Here is an 18,556-nt window from a genome sequence, read left to right on the forward strand (position 1 = left end):
TCCTTTAAAAATGTCAAACTATACATTTAGATGAGGACAGGGTAAATATCACATAATAAATAAATAACATAATATGCATGCTAAGCTATACATAATATACAAATTAAATGTTACTAGCCGTGTTTTGTTTGACTCTATGCCCCTGTCATGGCACGTTTACTATAAATTCACTTGTACTTGCACACAAACATCTGACAGCTTCAGATTTATCTGTTCTGTCTGCAGTGTCGCTTTCAATAGTGTTTGTTGTTGAGTCTGAGAGTCAAGACACAGCGGTGTGTTATGCACCCCCAGGCTGTGGCATTCTTGCTTTTCATGACGCGTTGATATGCTGCTCTGTTGTGTATACAGTTAAGTTATCTCTGTATCTTAATCATCTACTGGTAGCCTTTTACACAGCACTTTGGTCATCAAAAAATCACCTCATTGCTGTTTTTTGGCCACAAAATGCTTTGTGCTATTTTTCTCCCCATTAACATGCATTGTGCATTGTTGTATCATAATCGTTGATAGAAAATTGTGAGCTCCAATTGTAAATATACCCAATATCCACTAAAATCAGCAAATGAAACAGGTGGCTGGTGGCTCGGGTGGTAACACACTTGTCGGAAAGGAAATGTTAAGATATTCATGGATGGGGAACGAGATGAGCCATTTAACATCTGTTTAAAAAAGATGGTAAGCTCACAGGAGGAAGTGGCATGTTTAGCAAATCTGTGTTTTGGCTCGGGAAAGATGGATTTGATCTCTGTTTGTTAACTCAAGACACAGTTGCCACGTGTAAATGTAATCCAAACAAATCCTATTTAATATATACCATCATGCAGAACTTAAGTCATTGGTGGCGGAAGATGATGAGCAGTGTGAAATGGGGTTATGAGGCAGCATTTCCACTTCTACTTGAGGGGTTTTCATGTCACAGAAGTGAGAGGGAAATTGAGGTAACTTTGTTGGGTGACTTGCTTGAGTCTTGACCTGGTTCTGCTAAGCTTCAATCCATCTATCTGTGTGATGCCATCAAAAGACTGATATCCCACCAGCACCGTGACATTTAACCTCCCTCCCTCTCTCTGTTTTATCTCTCCCAAACACACATGTATCGTCATGTGCTCTCTCACGCCATCTCTTCCTCTCTCTCTCTCTCTCTCGCCCTCTCCGGTTCACCCTCTCTTTTACAGTATGTAGGACATTGCGTGTGTAAAGATAGATATTTTCAGTGTCTTGGTCCCCAGGAAATTTCACTGGGAAACTTCCAAAGAACAGATCGCCCCAATTTCCTGCCGCTAAACTGGAACAGCCAATTTTTCTTTCCTCCTTGTTTGACATCTACACACAAAATGGCCCTCTGATGCGCACAAATGGACACAATACTCCCCATGAAGCTGTGCACGCAGACGGATAAAGGCTAATAATATGTGTGTAATCTTAGACCCTCTTGTCTATTGAGCACATATATGTAATCATCCTCCAGCACCAAGGCACCCACGTGGAAGATGTACGTCACAGAAAAACTAAACTGCATGGACCCAGGAGGGATGGAGCAAAGGAGAATGAAGCCACTTGTTCTACGCATGTTCTGATGTAACAATCCCTTGTGCTATTAAACTAGGGTGAGTTTGAGAGGAGAGGGCGGGGGGAACAACCGCGTCAATGATGTTCTCATAGTGGAAATTTCACAGAATTAGGCCCAGGACAACTCTGAAAAGAAGACCAGCACATGTTGTGTCCCAGAAACTCCCCTCTGAGCACCTGAACCTCACTCACAAAGAGTCATGCTAGCAGCTCTGTGAGACTGTGCTTATACAGCTAAATGCTAACGCCTGCATGCTAACAATTATAATGGAAACATGCTGATGCTTTGTTTAGCGCGTTAGCCTGATAATATTTACTAATTAGCCCTAAACAAAAAGTAGAGCTGACATAAATGTCATTAGTTTAGCAGGTATTTGGTCATAAACCAACCATTGACCTGAAGATGGGGCTGGGGAAAATGTCAAGGGATCACTAAAGGTCACATTAAGGATTCATCATCTGGGAACCATGTATTAAAGGAGCAGAATACCACGTCGTAGCCATTTCTTCCAGTGGTCATTCATGGTATTGCAACAACAAATCCCTTGCTGCCCAAAAAGCATTTCCCCATATATCATCATTGTAAAAGAGTCTGTAAAACTATTGATAGCACACGTCCAGCTATAAACATTGTCAATTATAACTTCTGTTCTGTATATTTTTCCAAAGCCATGAAAAGTATTTATTTCTAAATAAAGTCACCACTGAACAGTACGCTCATTCTGATTGGCTCACTGTCCGAGGTGGCCCAGAGGTATGATTGGATTAACACCCCTATGCATATTCAGTGGGCTGCATAACCTCAGAAGTAAACCGGAAGCTATAAAAGTTTTGGCGTAAGTGCAGATCAATTCTCATTGCACTATATAGGCGCCATCTTGGGGTCTGGTATTGAGTTCTACATTCATGGACTTTACAAAATGTTGTGCCAATCCTTCAAGTGAAGTGACAAATTTAAACAGCTGGTGATGCTAAAAGGAACACAAGTTTTTTAGGATTCATCTTCGGCACCATTGATATCTGTAAATGCCTTTGCAATCCATCCAGTAGCTGTTGAGCTGTCTCAATCTGGACCAAGATAGTGGACGGAGCGACTTTGACCTTCATAAAAACCACAATGTATTATAAACGTCTGGCCCCTTCTCTAAAACATCCTACTCTGAGACTATAAAGTGACTTAAACCCTTATTATAACATAAACGAAGGCCAAAACATTCCAGCTGAAAAACACTTTTATGCTTACAAGAAATCAAAAAAGCTTTCATGCTGACAATAAGCCCAAAGACATCTAACCAAGGCTGCTTCTCTGATTTTTGAGCATCAAAAGAAACGGTACTGTAGTACAGGGAGAGGATTTAGAGACATGTTTGGGAAAAGCAATAAAACAAAATCCCAGAGGGCAACCTAAATATAGACAACATTGGATTATAGTGAAGATGTAAGTGGGTGTATGAAGCCACATAAAGACACAAGAAGGAAATGAGCGTGTGAGCTCTTCCTGAGGGGTAAGAGTGACCTCGTAGCCCATTTCCCTGTGGTTCAAAATGGTCTTTCTTCAGGCTACCAAACCTTGCCTCACAACACTGTGACTAATAAGGTATTTTCCGGTCAAATTCATGTTTTTCAGACTATAAAGCTCAGTTTAATAAATGTTAGCTGAAGGCAGGGCTATTAAAATCTGAAAAATTCGAATCAGCACCATAATTGCTAAAGATTTTTCATTCTCTGCTGCCCTTAAGCTTCTTTTCTCTTCCTTTTGTGGACCGCATAGGTCACCTGCAATATTCATTTGTATTCAAATGCTACTACAACATTGCTCCTGTCCCTTGAGCCAGAGGATAGCTCATTTGTTTAGCTATTGATCAAACAGGGGTCGAGTTGTTTACAAGGAGCTGTCAAATCCTGACAGCAGATGAATGTCAGAACCACACGGCTACGACTCTTATTTTGAAAAGCTTTGGCAGCAATAATACAACAATACTGTAAAGGATAATCTAGATTATATTTTAACCCTGAGGGCTAAAATGTCACTGAATCCTGAAATGTTTTTATGATTCCAAAGGATGTGCAGCTACCCCGTACTTAACAGAGATTACCTGCTTTATAATCAAAATGAAGGTTAGGTTAGTTAGCCAACAGGTCAAATCACTATGATGTTGTATCATGGTGCAAGAAGTATGCATGTATATGAAAGTATCACAGGTTGCTACTTGCACAGGAAGTACACGTTGTATTATTGTACATTATCTAGAAATCTCTACATTTTAAGCACAAACCTTGATATCAATTCTCCTCTTGGATGCAAATGAAGTTCAATCTATTTAAACTTCCTTACACATGATTAATCAATGAATTGCTTGTCATGTAAAAAGTCTGTAAATGGTGAAAAATACTAATCTCAGTTTACAAAAACCTAAGGTCACATCTTCAAATGTCTTGTTAAGTGTAACCAAATGTCCAAAACCATAAAATAATCAATTAAATATCACATGAAAGACAGAAAGGCGAAGCTGAAACTAGAGAATGTTTGGTGGTTTTGCTTTAACCTTTTAATTAAGCAGTCTTGTACAAGCACAAACAGTATTTCTCTGCATGCATGTAAGAAGCCACCGTGTTTGTTAAAGCCTATCTATTCTCCGCAGAGGAGGCGAACACAGTCAATCAGCTGGGGAGCCAGAGAGCCGAGATCCCGTTCAAATAGTCTGCTAATGAATCAACTTTATTCATCATCGCCACTAAATCTCAGAGGAACTGCTCAGAATCTGTACTTGTTTTCTGCTTGAAACCACATATGCTGCCTGTTTCAGAGCTCTGAGTAATATCCTAAATCACACAGACTCATCTCTCGTCTGTCTGAAGAGCTGAAGTGGTGGCTCGGCTCCGAGTGGCAGGCCCCACTTGCTGCTATCTGGGGCCGCACTGAGGGCCAAGTTGGGACTATTAGTTGGCAGCGCATGGGGAAGCTCATGAATAAATAAGCCACAATGGGAGTAGCTGTAGGGGAGACTGCCTGAACATACGAGAGCTGTGAAATATTAAAGGTGGATGCTGTTTCACGGCTGCAGGTGCCAAATGGGATCCTGACAATGTGGCAACCTCCTGGTCGTCCATTTTTGTTGTCTACAGGAGGCAAAACTGTCGTCCAACTTCACATGTCTCACTGGTTCACATTCACAGGACCCTGCTGGAGTTCTGTTTTGCTTCTCCCCTCTGAACAACCTTTGAAGTCCTGTCAGAAAGCTCCAGCCGTCAGCAGAGTCTGCTTAGCATTGGAAGTTTTGATCATGACCTGCTGGGAGTTGACCAAAGCTGGGGTTGTGATGAGCGTGCAGCTCTGACAATAAAAAAAAAAAAAAGGGGGGTTGGTATGAAACGACGTGAACCATGAGACACGAAGAGAGACGTGATTCATACTCACTCATGTCTAACAAAATGAGGTAGAGCGAGCAGAGGGCCAAAAGCAGGACAGAGCTGTCATTGTTTTAGAAAGCCTTTGTTTGACCGACTAAAGGGAGTTTTTTGGCTCCCTGCAGTTCAGCAGCGGCTGAATCAGCACTTCTTCCAGGACGGTCTCTGGTTTCACGTTTCACAGGATTTGAATGTAAAATCTATTTCCTCCGACAGATACACCATCCCAAATAGACACATCACTTAAACGCTTCGTTCTCCCACTCTATACTTAGCCATTCTTAGGGATGGGATTCTTCTTTACAGATTAAACAAATGCCGTGTGTTTAAAATAAAACATGCATGCTTGGCGTAGCATCATATTTCTACTCTCATATTCACACAAGCACGTTATTGTAATCTTCTTACATAAAGGCAGACTATCAGCTAGAGTCACAGTGGTAGACAGTGGTGGAAAGTCAGAACATTTTCTCCAGTACTCAATTTAAGTAAAATGTATCATTTTACTTGAGTATTTCTTTTTTATGCTACTTTATACTAATACTTCAGTACATTTCAGAGGGACAGCACAGTTGAACTAATGCCTGATATCTCCTCACATCCCTGCTGTCTTGTACCAAAAGCAGGTTCACCTCCTTGTCCTTCATTTGAATAATCCACTGCGGACTTGGCCGCTTTTGATGTGCGACTGCCGCATGTGTTTCTAGTTATCTGCCCTGAAAGTGACAGATAAGTAACAAAAGAAGCAGAGGAGCCAAACGACTGCGAGCCACAGATTCAATCAGATTTAATAATCCCCAACCTCAGAGGGAGAAAGCCATCACATGTTCACTGTTTTAATCTAAGTAGGTCAATCAATATGGCTTCCTTCCTCCCTCCATTTACAGCTTGTGTCTTCTCATTCTCCGGACTTCCAAACTGAACGATTTTCTGATCATAAAACATACTTCTTCTTTTTCTTCTCCTCTGATGAAACTTTGCAGATATCAGAAGACGACATAAATTGTATAGTCTGCAAACGTATGCATGTAAGTCTGAGCATGCTATTGTGAATGTGTATGGGTGTGTATCTGTGCACATGTCACCCTCAGATCCCCCACGCTCTGTCAGCCAATTTCACATCCAGCACTGCCTCACTGTGTGGGAACTCACACTGTCTGATGCCCAGGCGAGCTGGCAGGATGTACTGTATCTCATATATCACCACCATTCACGCCACCACGGCCCCCTTCCACTGTTACTATAAATACTGCCAGTTGTGCTTCCATTATTAATGCAGCAAGAAGCCCAAACCTTCCCTGGCCCGAACATCGCCGATTCATCATCTCCCATAAACTTTAAAACACCCACTGCTGCCTACTGCTGGTGCAAACCGACACACATAAACAGGCAGATAAGGTGCATGCTCACACACCAACACACACTCCTGTCCATGACAAGTTCATTGGTGGAGGAGGAGGCAAGCGCTGAGGGAGAATGAGCATGAAAACCAAAAATAACACATTGCATCTTGATGACAGATCAGTTACTGTTTGAAAAAGACTGCAATGCAATATGGATGCAGAGGGCTGTAGCTCGGAGGAGGCGAATTGAATTAGGCTCTTTTTTGCTGGGATGCAGCAACAAATTGAGATGTAATGCTGTTATTTAAAGAGGGTGCAGAGACAGAAAGAGAGAGGGGGAAAATAACTAATAAACTGTTTTTGTAATGTCAAAGCTAATCACTATGTAAGAAAATGTTGAGTCAAAAGCAGGCAGGCTGCATTTTCCATCAGCTGCAGCTGTTTTCCGACAAGGTTAACAAAAACTAAGAAATGGTGCTTGACACCTTTCACTCACAAGCAGCAAAGCTGACACCGATTTGATTGTGCACAGAGCGGCGAGTCACACACAGTGACAGCAACATCAGCAGAAATCTCAACAACACCACAAAGGTCCTTGACTGAACTGACAGGCAATTTCACATTGATTTTAGCATATGCACAGCTTTAACTACTGATTGAAACATCATAAAACAGTCTCATAATCATAATTATTAAATGATATGGAGCAGGACAAAGAGGCATTGATTTGCAAGAATCTTCATGAATATCTATTTGAAAACGCCAAATGAGATTACATCCTAACCAAAAATGATTTGAATTAAATCTATGGGCACAATCAGCTTACACAGAGTTACACATTTCACTGTTTGGTTTAATCAAATAAGCCCCTCGCAGATAAAAGAACATGAAACACTTGCTTTGGATAGATACTCTTGGAACGCTGCTCACATTAGGCTCTAGTGCCTCTCTCACAAATTAAGGATTTCCAGCAAATGTACTTGAGGTCACATATACAATCAAAATTGATGTTTTCTGGCCTTTTTTGTCATTGACACATTGGAGTTCATCTTTATAGAGCAAATTAATCATTGCACCACAAAGTCTTATGTTCTAAAAATCATTCGTTGTTTTTTAAGTGATGAAAACAACATCCAATTTCACTCTTAAGATACAACTGAACGTATTCGAAGTTGCCAATCCCTTCATTTCCAAGTTGTATTTTCCACCTGAGAGCTGGAATGAACAGTGCTTTCAAGTAAGAAGTTCATATCTACTGTCCTTCCCACAGGACCTGAATGCAGCATTAGATCCTTGGGATGCATGCTTTTGCTGCTGCGTTCAATCCTGCACAAACACACACACACACACACACACACACACACACACACACACACACACACACACACACACACACACACACACACACACACACACACACACACACACACACACACACACACACACACACACACACACACACACACACACACACACACATAAATCACAGCCCACCCTACACTCTGATCATCATCCCGGGCCAGCACTGCTCCGCTGCTGCCATGCATCTGCTGCTGCTAAATATAGCAATCCCACTTTGATGATGCAGCGGTGACTGTAGGGAGAAATCCCCCCCCTCCGCCTCTCAATGCTGCAATTAGCCCTAATAAACTGAGAGTTAGTTTATGATGCATGGAGGAGTCTGCCGCCAAGCCCCCCCCTTCCTGATTACCATGAATGGGCTGTTTGAAACGGGACAGATGTGATCTGTTTGAGGAGAAAGTGAGAGAGAGAGCAACATAGCATTACAGATACAGTCAGACAGAACGATAGAAAGAGAGTGGGGGGGTATCCCCTTGGGAACCAAAGCCTGGCTGGGCATCGTCTACACGGGGACACATACACACACTTACACACATACACAACCAAAACACTTTGCTCTTATAGCAAATACACTGAAGAACACATCATACACCATGATAACCACAACTTCTTTTTTTAGTAAGTTCAGAATCATTTTGAAAATTGCCTTATGGGTAAAATGTCTGATCTGCTTCTACGTATGATCTGTAAATCATGATCACGACACATCAATGAATAACTGTCTATTTAGTACACAGAAAGTGAGGTAATTGTTATTTTTGTCATTGTCTCCAGTTAGTTAGCATGACTTTAGTGATCCCCCGACTTTTCCTCTTGTACCTCCATGAGGTTGACATTTGTGGCTCAGTCAGGTAGAGGAAATTTCGTAAAGATATTCACGCTCCCCGCAGGATGAATTCTAATAACTTTGGCAATCTCCAGATTTTTAGCACCCTCATCAGGTCATACTTTGCCTTATGCCTCAATACCTGCACAACTACATTCCCATAAGCCGCTGATGTACTTTGTTTTAGTGCTAATTAGCATTGGTTAGAATGCTAACAGGCTAAACTAAGATACTGAACATGGTAAACTACGTTGGCCGATGTAGCATATGACTCAAAGCACCGCTGTTAGTACAACCTCACAGGGTCAGCAGGATATTTATATTATATTATATTTACAACAATAAACTTAACCATCAAATATGGCGGTTATAGCAAATATGTCAGTAAACTTCCCTTCAAATGAAAATATTATAGATTATAACTATTAAAGAAAATATTAATACAAAACACAAATGCCATAATGGATATTGACTTAAACAAATAGCATTGGATCATTTATTTAATTGAAGCATAAAACATTTGTGTGCTGCCGTCGCTATTTGCACATCTGCCCACATATACAAATATATCTGTGATAATATCAACGCATTATACTGGCTTCCAATATTGCATAGTGTTCACGCCATAGCTTTGCAGAGAAGTGGCAGCTTTCATTTGATCTATCGAAAGATACCCACAGACACTCCGAGACAATACAAACAAAAGCCATCACAGTATTCATTTCATTTTAAGACAGGCATTCATTTTCTACATCACACCAGGTACAGAAAAATGTCCTGTTTGTAAAGGCGCCTCTGTCTCCAAAACACCCTGACATCCTATTAACACCAGACACAACCATCACTCAGGTATGATGGAGTAGTCGCAGACAGTGTAATGATTAATAGAGACAAAGACAGAGCAACTCGCTAAAAGATAGGTGGATGAAGGTAAACGACAGAGGAAAAGAAATAAGGAGAAACAGGAGAGAGGACAACGCTGAAGTAGGACAGAGCGCAGGGGAGGCATGTCTGTCCCAGATCAGTCGTCTATACCGCCGGCAAGTAAGAGGGAGGAGGAATGAGTGACAAAAAAAGAGAGAAAAGAGTGAGAGCGTAAGTGAGATGGCTAAATCTGGAGTTATGATCTACATCTCCCCGTGAGCAGCGTAGCAAATATTGAAAAGAAAGTTAAGCATCACTCTCTGCATTTTGGCAAATACCAACATTCCCCTTCTTTCTCTTGTGGCCCCTGTGGAAGAGGATTCTGATTATAAATGGTTCAGTATAAGACAATTAGTTACTAATTCCTAAATCAATATGTATCTTCGTCAAGTTTTTCCTCTTCCAGACAGGTAAGCTAAGTGTCCTGATAAATCGCCATGCTGAATGAGAGGCAAGAAGAGGTTTTGGTTCTCTGATTCCTGAAAAAGGGAACTGCACATGTGGAAATGTCAGCTGTGTGTTGTGTCCCCTGTGTTTATAGCGGAACTAAAGTCTGACGTTCTTTCGACCTAGAAGGAATTAATGGTATTTCCCCGCTAACGTGGGCTGAATTTGAATTCATCTGCTCGGGTGGCAAATCATTGCTGTTTGCTGGACCTTGACTCGATTTTCTTTCTGCCACGTAGCATCTGAAGTACAAACGACACGACAGCCAGTTAATCAACTCTCAACAGCCACTGCATCGGCCCGCTGAACCAGATCAACTCCAAATTAATTGAGCTCCCCGGGAGTCAAACAAAACTGTTCTGGACTCAGCTAGGCCGGGCCGAAAACCCTGGACCTCCTCACTGGGTCAGACTACAGTTTCATGCTGAGTTGTGTCTGTTTCTCCCATCAATCAAAGGCATCAAACTTTGTATAAATATAGACAACCATGCCCATTGTAGGATTGGTAGCAACACAATATGGGGTTGGTTGTCTATGTGTCATTTTAATATGGAAAAATAATGTTTAATTTCATTGATATAGATCAACCTTTTTTATCCTTATCTAACATATGGAGAAAAAATGACAAAAACATTAATACTCGAGTCATCCTTATGTCAGTCTCTTCTTTTCTGTCATATATGAGAATGTGACAAGCATCTCCAACGGGGAATTTCTTTTTAGCTACTAAGCTGACAACCACATGTTGTATCCTAGCTCAGACTTTATGCTCCCCATTCATACTTTTTTAATGGTAATACTTATTTAATTATAAACCCAAAAGCCGAGAAGAGAAACACAGAGGAGCTGGAAATTTCCATTTTGACATGAAAAAACACTAAAAGTTCTCTAAGCTCAATCTCACGTGTTCATACTCCTTAAATAACCCTAGGTGACCTCTGACCCCTATTATGAAAATGTCTGCATTTTTAACAGCACCCTCTAGGGAGCGAGATTTAATGAATTTGACAACCAATCCAAGTGGTAAATTATTGCTGGACTCCAAAAATCTAAATTCCTGTTTAACTACTTTCCACGAGAAAAAAACTTTTTTTAGGTCAGATGGTAAAAATGATTTGGCTTACTGATGTCACACTGACATGGCTGACAACAACTGCATTTTAACACCATAAGGATTTGAAAGAAACACCAGAGAATAGCTTTCGTACTATATTTTCATCCATGCATACCTGGACTGGCTACTGATGCTCGTAAAATGGAGCAGGAAAGGGACTTCCAACAAGAGTTAGCCTGTAGCTAAGAACACGGTGACGATAACTAGGCCCATATATGACTGTTACTACAACACAATGGACATCTTCAAAGTCACTTGCAACATTAAGACAACATGTAAATAATGTTGGTCTTAGCCTCTATCACAAAGCAGTCCAATTATGTGATAATTATCATATTAATTAGCCGAAAAATGTATGTTAAAAAGAAAGAAAGTTCTCAAGGGTCAATAAAAGCCATATGAGTAAATCAGTGAAATCCCTTGTGATGAGTTGGACCTGCATTCCAGCCTCCATCACCAACATGTGAAATCAAATGTGTTTGGCAGTTTGATATGAGCAAGTGAAGCGCCACTGAAACTGATCTACAGAGAGCTGGCAGCAATAAGTTGAAGCAACAGCTTGACATCAGTATGTGAAGAGTGTGTTTGAACTTAGAGCACCACTCAAAGCAAAGACTGAGTCATGTATGTTTCACACCAGCGCTTAACAGAACAATCACTACACCTTGTCAAAATCACTTCACTGTTATACATCAATGCAGGCTGTACACTTGAACTGGTTGTTGTTTAAGAAGTCTGATGATCTGCTCTGCCATCCTCTACTTCCATGTCTCTGAGGCTACACATACAATACAGAGCATGAATAGCATGTGCGAGTTACTATGACTGTGTGTGTGTGTGTGTGTGTGTGTGTGTGTGTGGGCGATGTGAAACCAAAGCTGAACACACGTTCGCGTCTCTTGCGCCTGAACGCCTCACACAACAAGTTATTCACAGTTTCACAACAACTTTCAAATCTGCTACATTATGCTGAAATCCTACTCGCCGCTCTGTGAAACGCAGCAACACAGGAGCTTGTGTGTAATTATGTGTGCCCTGTAGAGTGACCTGCCATCGCCTTCCTGTGGGCTTTGTTCAACAGAGATAAAGGCATCTATAAATAGACTAAACTCAGGTGGAAGGATAATGACGGGGGCAAACCAAACACATGTTCCCAGCTGGCAGTGGTGACCCTTCTCCTGTAAAAGCAAACGCTCAAGTGAGAGGAAAGCAGTTTGACCATCCGCTATGAAACTCATCTGCTGTTTAAACGCATGGCTGAACACTCGAGTGCTTTATTCCACACCATTTTTTAATGCTAAGGTGCATCTATGTCCATGTCCGTCCATGCATACCCTGCCTTACACGCTACAGTTGATATGTCAGGGAAGCCAAAGTGGGATTTACGGGGTGATTTTATGCACTGTTTACCCTTTTACTGTGAACACTGAGCGGTTGGCTGTTCACCAGACCAACAGAAATGTGTGTGGGAGGGATTATCAGTTTGACACCACGATCAAACCAAGAGCTGGCAAGTATCATCTCTCATCCAGCTACACGTCTCTGCTATCATTGAGGGTGCCGATTCCCTGTCTTGTCCTCACTTGTCGTGCCTCTTCAACAAATCTGTCCCCCTCCTCACAACTGCCTCCTCTCCCACTTTCTCCCTTGTCCCCCTCTTCTTCTGCCTCTCTGTAAAGCTGGGATAGAGTGTTCATCTGCTTGCATCAAGGAGGAATCCACCGCCAAACACTGCTTGGTTTGCCTTCCTTGTGTCTATGCATCCTGAATCCATTCAGAGCTTTCTTGATTTTCATTTGAACTGTTTATTTTGTGCCATAATTTAAAGCTGGGATATTACAGCTATGTGAGAGAAGAGTTAATGTTAGTTCAATGCAGTAAACTTGAACATGCAAAACCCCTCTCCCACCCACTGCTGCAAACACACACACACACATACACCCTTTTGACTCCACCACTATCTCTCCACACACATGAAATCGTGTTCTACTCTGCTTTGCCATGCACCCCCCCTCCTTCCACCATGCATGTCTCCTTGAGGGGAAGAGAAAACTGAAAAAAAGCAGAAAAGACAGAAAACATTCTTACTGTCTTCTACAATCCCTGATGAAATACAGAAATCCCTCCTCTGGAAAAAAAAAAAGGGGGACAGAAGTAGAAAAAGAGAGGAGGGGGAGCCCAGCGGTTGCCAGTTGCAGAGGAATAAGGAGTGAGGAGGGGCGAGCAGGAAGATGATGAAGAAGGCTTTTGGTTAAAAGGAGGAGGGAAAGAAAAAGAAAAGACAGTCACTGCTGCAACAATGAAGACCTTCCTCCTCCACAGCCGCCGCCGCCACGAGAAATCACACGGCGTCCGGCATGCCGCTGTACGCTGAGGAATGGAGCATTATCCTCGGCTCCCAGCCCGTCCTCCAGCAGCAGCAGCTCTGTAGTAACACTTCTATCCGCTCGGCAATCTCCCCATCCCTCTCTCGCTATCCTCCCCCTCCTCCCTCCCTTCAGAGGCCCTCTCTCTCTCTCTCTCTCTCTCTCTCTCCTTATATACTGGTTGGTTGGTTTCTCTCCCTCATCCCCCATCCTCCCTCCATCTCCCTCTCCCTCTCCTCCATCATTACCCGGATACAGGGCATACCCCTCCCTCCCTTTATCTCCTCTCTCTCTCCCTCTCTGTCTCTCTCTGTGTCTTTGATGTTTTGGAGTTAGTCTCTTAGCTGTGAAAGACTGTTGTTTTTTTTCTTCTCACAGAACTGAGAGCACCATAGAACACAGCGGGATCCACCCAATGGTGCACAGATACACACATCAAACACACACACAGTAAAGAGTGTCCAATAACTATCATGCAATATCAACAACAAAACCACACACATCAATTAGAGCAACATTCCTCGTTTTTAACGTAATTCCTTCCATAATCCAAAGATTATTTCCTAATCAAAGATGCAGAAGTGCAGCCAATATGTGTATTCTCTCTCTCTCTTAACACACACACACACACACACATACACACAGAAATATGAATTAGGAATGAAAGAGATGTGTATAAGCGGATGAGGGAAGCCACTGCTGCAATGCTTATTACCATACGTAGAGATGGGTGAGGGAGGGGAGGATTGTGGGTGGAGAGGGAGCCTTCTACTGACGAGCTGAACTGAATAGCAAGTAGAAATGAACTCCATTATACCAATCAGTGATGAGTGAAGCATGTCAAACTGGCCTCACGGCTTTGATGAGCTAAAACCCTTTTAATTGTTGGGGATGGAGAGGAAGAGAGTGAGGAGGAGCATCATGTACAGAAACAATGATCACACAGAAAACATGTTTCTCAGGAGTTACAATCACCCTGGTGCTGCTGAACTACGAAGTCGGAGCTGGCTTGCTTGAAACTCGGTTAGTCAGAAGCTCTGGTGGATCTTAAAGTGAGATCCCAGAACCCCAGATCTATCGAAAAGAAAACCATCTGCTGGATTTTTAATATCTGTCTGGTTACAGTTGATGTTGACGATTGCTACGCCGCGCGTCAGATGTTGATGAAACACAACTGAACCCAGGGATACATTTGAGATTGTAAGTTCTCCGGCTCCTGGATGTTTCACACTGTTGAAAAATGATTACTACACCGGGAAAGAAGGCTTCTCCAACACAAACCTTTTGGGATTTACTTTCCCTGTCACAGTGTGCGTTTTGTTAAGTACGTCTCATAAATCTTATATCCCGAAGTGTTCACACTTTTTTTATTCTGCTGAACAATATCCAGAATTATGCTGGTCTATGGGATCTTGCAGGTAATTCTTTAACTGCGATATAGTAGTTCATTTTTTTCTGTTTTAGGATTTTTCTCTCTTCTCAAGAAACACTATTTCTAAGGCGTTGGGGATCTACTAAATCTCATGCTATAGTGCCAGGTTATTTGTTTTTGCACCATTTGTCATGGTGTGTTTTCCATTTTCCTGACAAACCCTTGATGGTTTGAGAGTTGCCTTTGAGTTCAATAAACTTGCACAAGCTATAATTATTATACAGCAATAATTATAAGTCAGAAGAGTTGTTTGGTCAATGAAACATTAGAACACAGTGTCCAAGAGCCAAAGGTGGTGCCTTAAAAAGTACTACTTTATCCATAAACGTATTCATTTACCAAATTGTAGGACAAAGAAACACAGCAGGAATATCACAATCGAGAAGGAGCGGGTTTTCACTGGAGTGGTTAATGGATTTTGAAAAAAGTTGCAGATTAATTATATGTCAATTGACTAATTGGTTAATTGACTCATCGTTTCAGCTCTAGATAGCATCTGCTTTCATCTGCACCTGGATTAATTTAACATTTCACACATGGCGGCTGCATGTTTCACACCAGTAAGAGTGACGCAAATGCCGTGTCATGGTGCATATCTCCAGCGTGGTTGAAAAAATTAATAATACCACTTAATAATAAAAAGTGGTATTAATAATTATAATTTGATATATTACCATTAATGTCTCTCATTAACATTACATTAATCAGCTCCGAGCTGGGCTTTTAGAAACTGATAAACCTCACACAGCGGGGGCTGTCCACCTCTTCATGCAGCAAATGACTCATGCGAAGGTAACTTTCTCACACAGTATCAAAAGAATTACACCATCCCATCTATTGGTTTCTTTAAATTAGGTTTGCATTGATTAGTTACCCTGCATCTGCCAGCACTGCTCCTCTGACTGATTGAGTCGGTATGTAGCGGTGGGTGTGTTTAACAGGTTTTATTTATTTATTATTATTTATACCGGACAGTATTAATTAGATGAGAGTAAGCAAGCAGTTGCAGTAAGCTAAAAAAGACTGCTGGGCTTCATCAAAACCACACAAGCAACTGCGGTTTACACAAGGAGACGGGGGAGTCGCCTTAATAGCACACAGTGAGACTTAATAAAGAAAGATTGCCATAATAATCACAACAATATCCCTGCTTGTGCAGCTGACATATTTATTCAGCCCCCTCTGTCAGACACACAGGGTTTTGTTACAGTCATAATTTACACTAATGCACTGACACCTCAGCCAGTAGCCAGTCATTTGGAGCCTCTGCCATCTGTCACCTGGGAAATAATGTACACCTTTCTAAAGCTCTCTGCTCCCAGCCTAAGTTTGTTTCTCAGCGTTTGTGTCTCCTTGCTCTTTTACCACATGGATGACTGCGTGTACTGCTGATGGTGGTCAAAGCACTCAAACAGAAACACAGCCGGTCAGCCATTTCACAGGGCTGCTGCTACGGTGCACCGCTCACATGACAGATTAAGATCCCGGAGTCCTGAACATGTTGAAGTCATGTGGCTACATGCATACAGTTAGGGGTTTAATGGGATTTTGATGTACACAAGACGAATGTGCAAGTCAGGTGACTCCATAATGAATAATCAATCAATGTTAGGAACTACCAGGGTTAAAATGGTTGGACAATATTTCATGTGGCACAAAACAGGATTCTACTGTATTTTGTATAAAGCAAGGCTGCAGTGGTGAACAGTACATTTAGCTGACAGATGTTAATAACTGCTTAACAAGACTTTGCTTAAGTTTTACGTCTGAAATGTGCTTACATGCTATTATTTTTAAATTGTGTGCAAAGTTCATATTTTGTGTGTATTCAATGGAGAAAAACTGTAATACAGCATTTTTTCCCCCAGAAATCACCACAGATACTCATTTCATAATACTGAAAATATATAAAAAATATTGCAATACTTTCATCAGAGGCTCAATCACCATGGTGTAACCCCCCTCTGTGATACATAGTGACTTAACAGACATTTATTTAAGCCCGGTTTTGTCGCAGATTTCTCGACCGCGTGGAAACACGCCTGAGACCGAACCCGCAGACCCCAGAGTCTGACTCTGCCCGGACTTCACCCCTCCCCTTTACATCCAATACCTGTTGAATATCCATTAAACCTTAAAACGACATATTGTTCTTCAGAAGCAAATGTTTCTAGGTAGAACCTCAGACCTTCAGGAGGAACCCTTCTGGGACTCTTATAAGAGCCTACGAGACTCAAAAAGGCCAAATCACCAAACATTTCATAAGAAAATAACTCAAGAATGAATGAAAAATAATTATTTCCTCATTAATTAGCTCACGACCCCTCAGATGGGGGCCCGACCTCTATGCTGGAGTAATAAAGCTCCACATTCCTCCACAATGACCTGCTACAACAATAAAATCCTGCTTTCGCAATGAAGCATTAGTTTTAACAATTTAATTATATAAAATGTAATAACTTATCAGTCACAGGAGGACCTTTACTGAACAACCAGCACACTGTGGTTCTTCCACCACTGCTTAAAAGGAGATAAAACTGTAAAAGTCATGTTTATATGATTGCTGAAAGCTAAGTAAAATCAATGTTTGATTATTGGTCACATAAATCTAAGCAGAATAAACCTGTGTCCTTTTTTATATCTTGTTTTTTCAGTCCCTTTAACTGTACCCATTCCAAAACGCCCTCTCCCTCACTACTAAAAGAGATAATCTCTCCCCTCTCTCTCTCTCCGTCCTCATTATGAGAAAACTGTTATACTTGGCACCAGAATGAACTGCTCGGCTGCTACTAAGAGCTAGAAAGAAACGCAGAAGTGGGTCATGTGCTGCAGGAAAAGGAGAGGAATGGAGGGGAAGAACACAGACTGGTTGTGTAGAATGAGAGTACAGGTAGAGAGGAAGGAGGTAACGGCATGAGCACCAAACCCGGAGGATGAACACTCGTCCCCAGCTCTGACATCAACCAGATGAAAACATTAGAGCAGGAGAAGGAAGATCAGCGATATCGGACTTGCTTTGCCCAGGGCCCCTTTAAAAAAGAAAACAGGTCAGGGGTCATGTGATAGACAAACATTAACAATATTTATAAGATAAAACGAATAAACATTAAAAAGCCTATTACTATATCATTTTCAAACAAACTGACCTATACATTTTTCTTGATTTAATTAACGTGGCTCAAGGGTTGACACAAATAAAAAAATCTCTACAAGTGTATTTAACAGTGGCAAAAGTAGCAGCACCACAATGTAGAAATACTCTGTAACAAGCAAAAGCCTCACAGTACCTAAGGTAAAGGTACTCATTATGCAGTGGAGTGAAAAGCAGATTACATCACCACTCCACGAAGCAAATGGAATTATCCAAGCTAAGTACAAATTTATAATTAAGCACAGTACTTGAGTAAATGTACTTTGTTACTTTCCACCACTGCTATTTCATTCATTTAAATTGTCTTTCTCTAATGCAACAGTAAATGGATTATCTTTGGGATTTTAGCCTAAACAAGCAATTTTAAGATGCTATCTTGGGCTTTAGGAGATTATATGGCATTTTTCACTATTAAGAAAATAATCAGCATATTAATGAATAATGAAAATAATCATTAATTGAAGCCCTATTCGGAATACAAAGACGAAATAGTACTTATTTTGATTAGAAGGGACACAATTAAATACTACTCAATGATGTCATTAGATTAGCGCTGATGTAGGAATCACATATCATGGTCCAGCCTCTAAAAGGTATTAGACATAATGGAA

Source organism: Anoplopoma fimbria, chromosome 11, assembly GCF_027596085.1.
Source record: "Anoplopoma fimbria isolate UVic2021 breed Golden Eagle Sablefish chromosome 11, Afim_UVic_2022, whole genome shotgun sequence".
NCBI classification, from domain to species: domain Eukaryota; kingdom Metazoa; phylum Chordata; class Actinopteri; order Perciformes; family Anoplopomatidae; genus Anoplopoma; species Anoplopoma fimbria.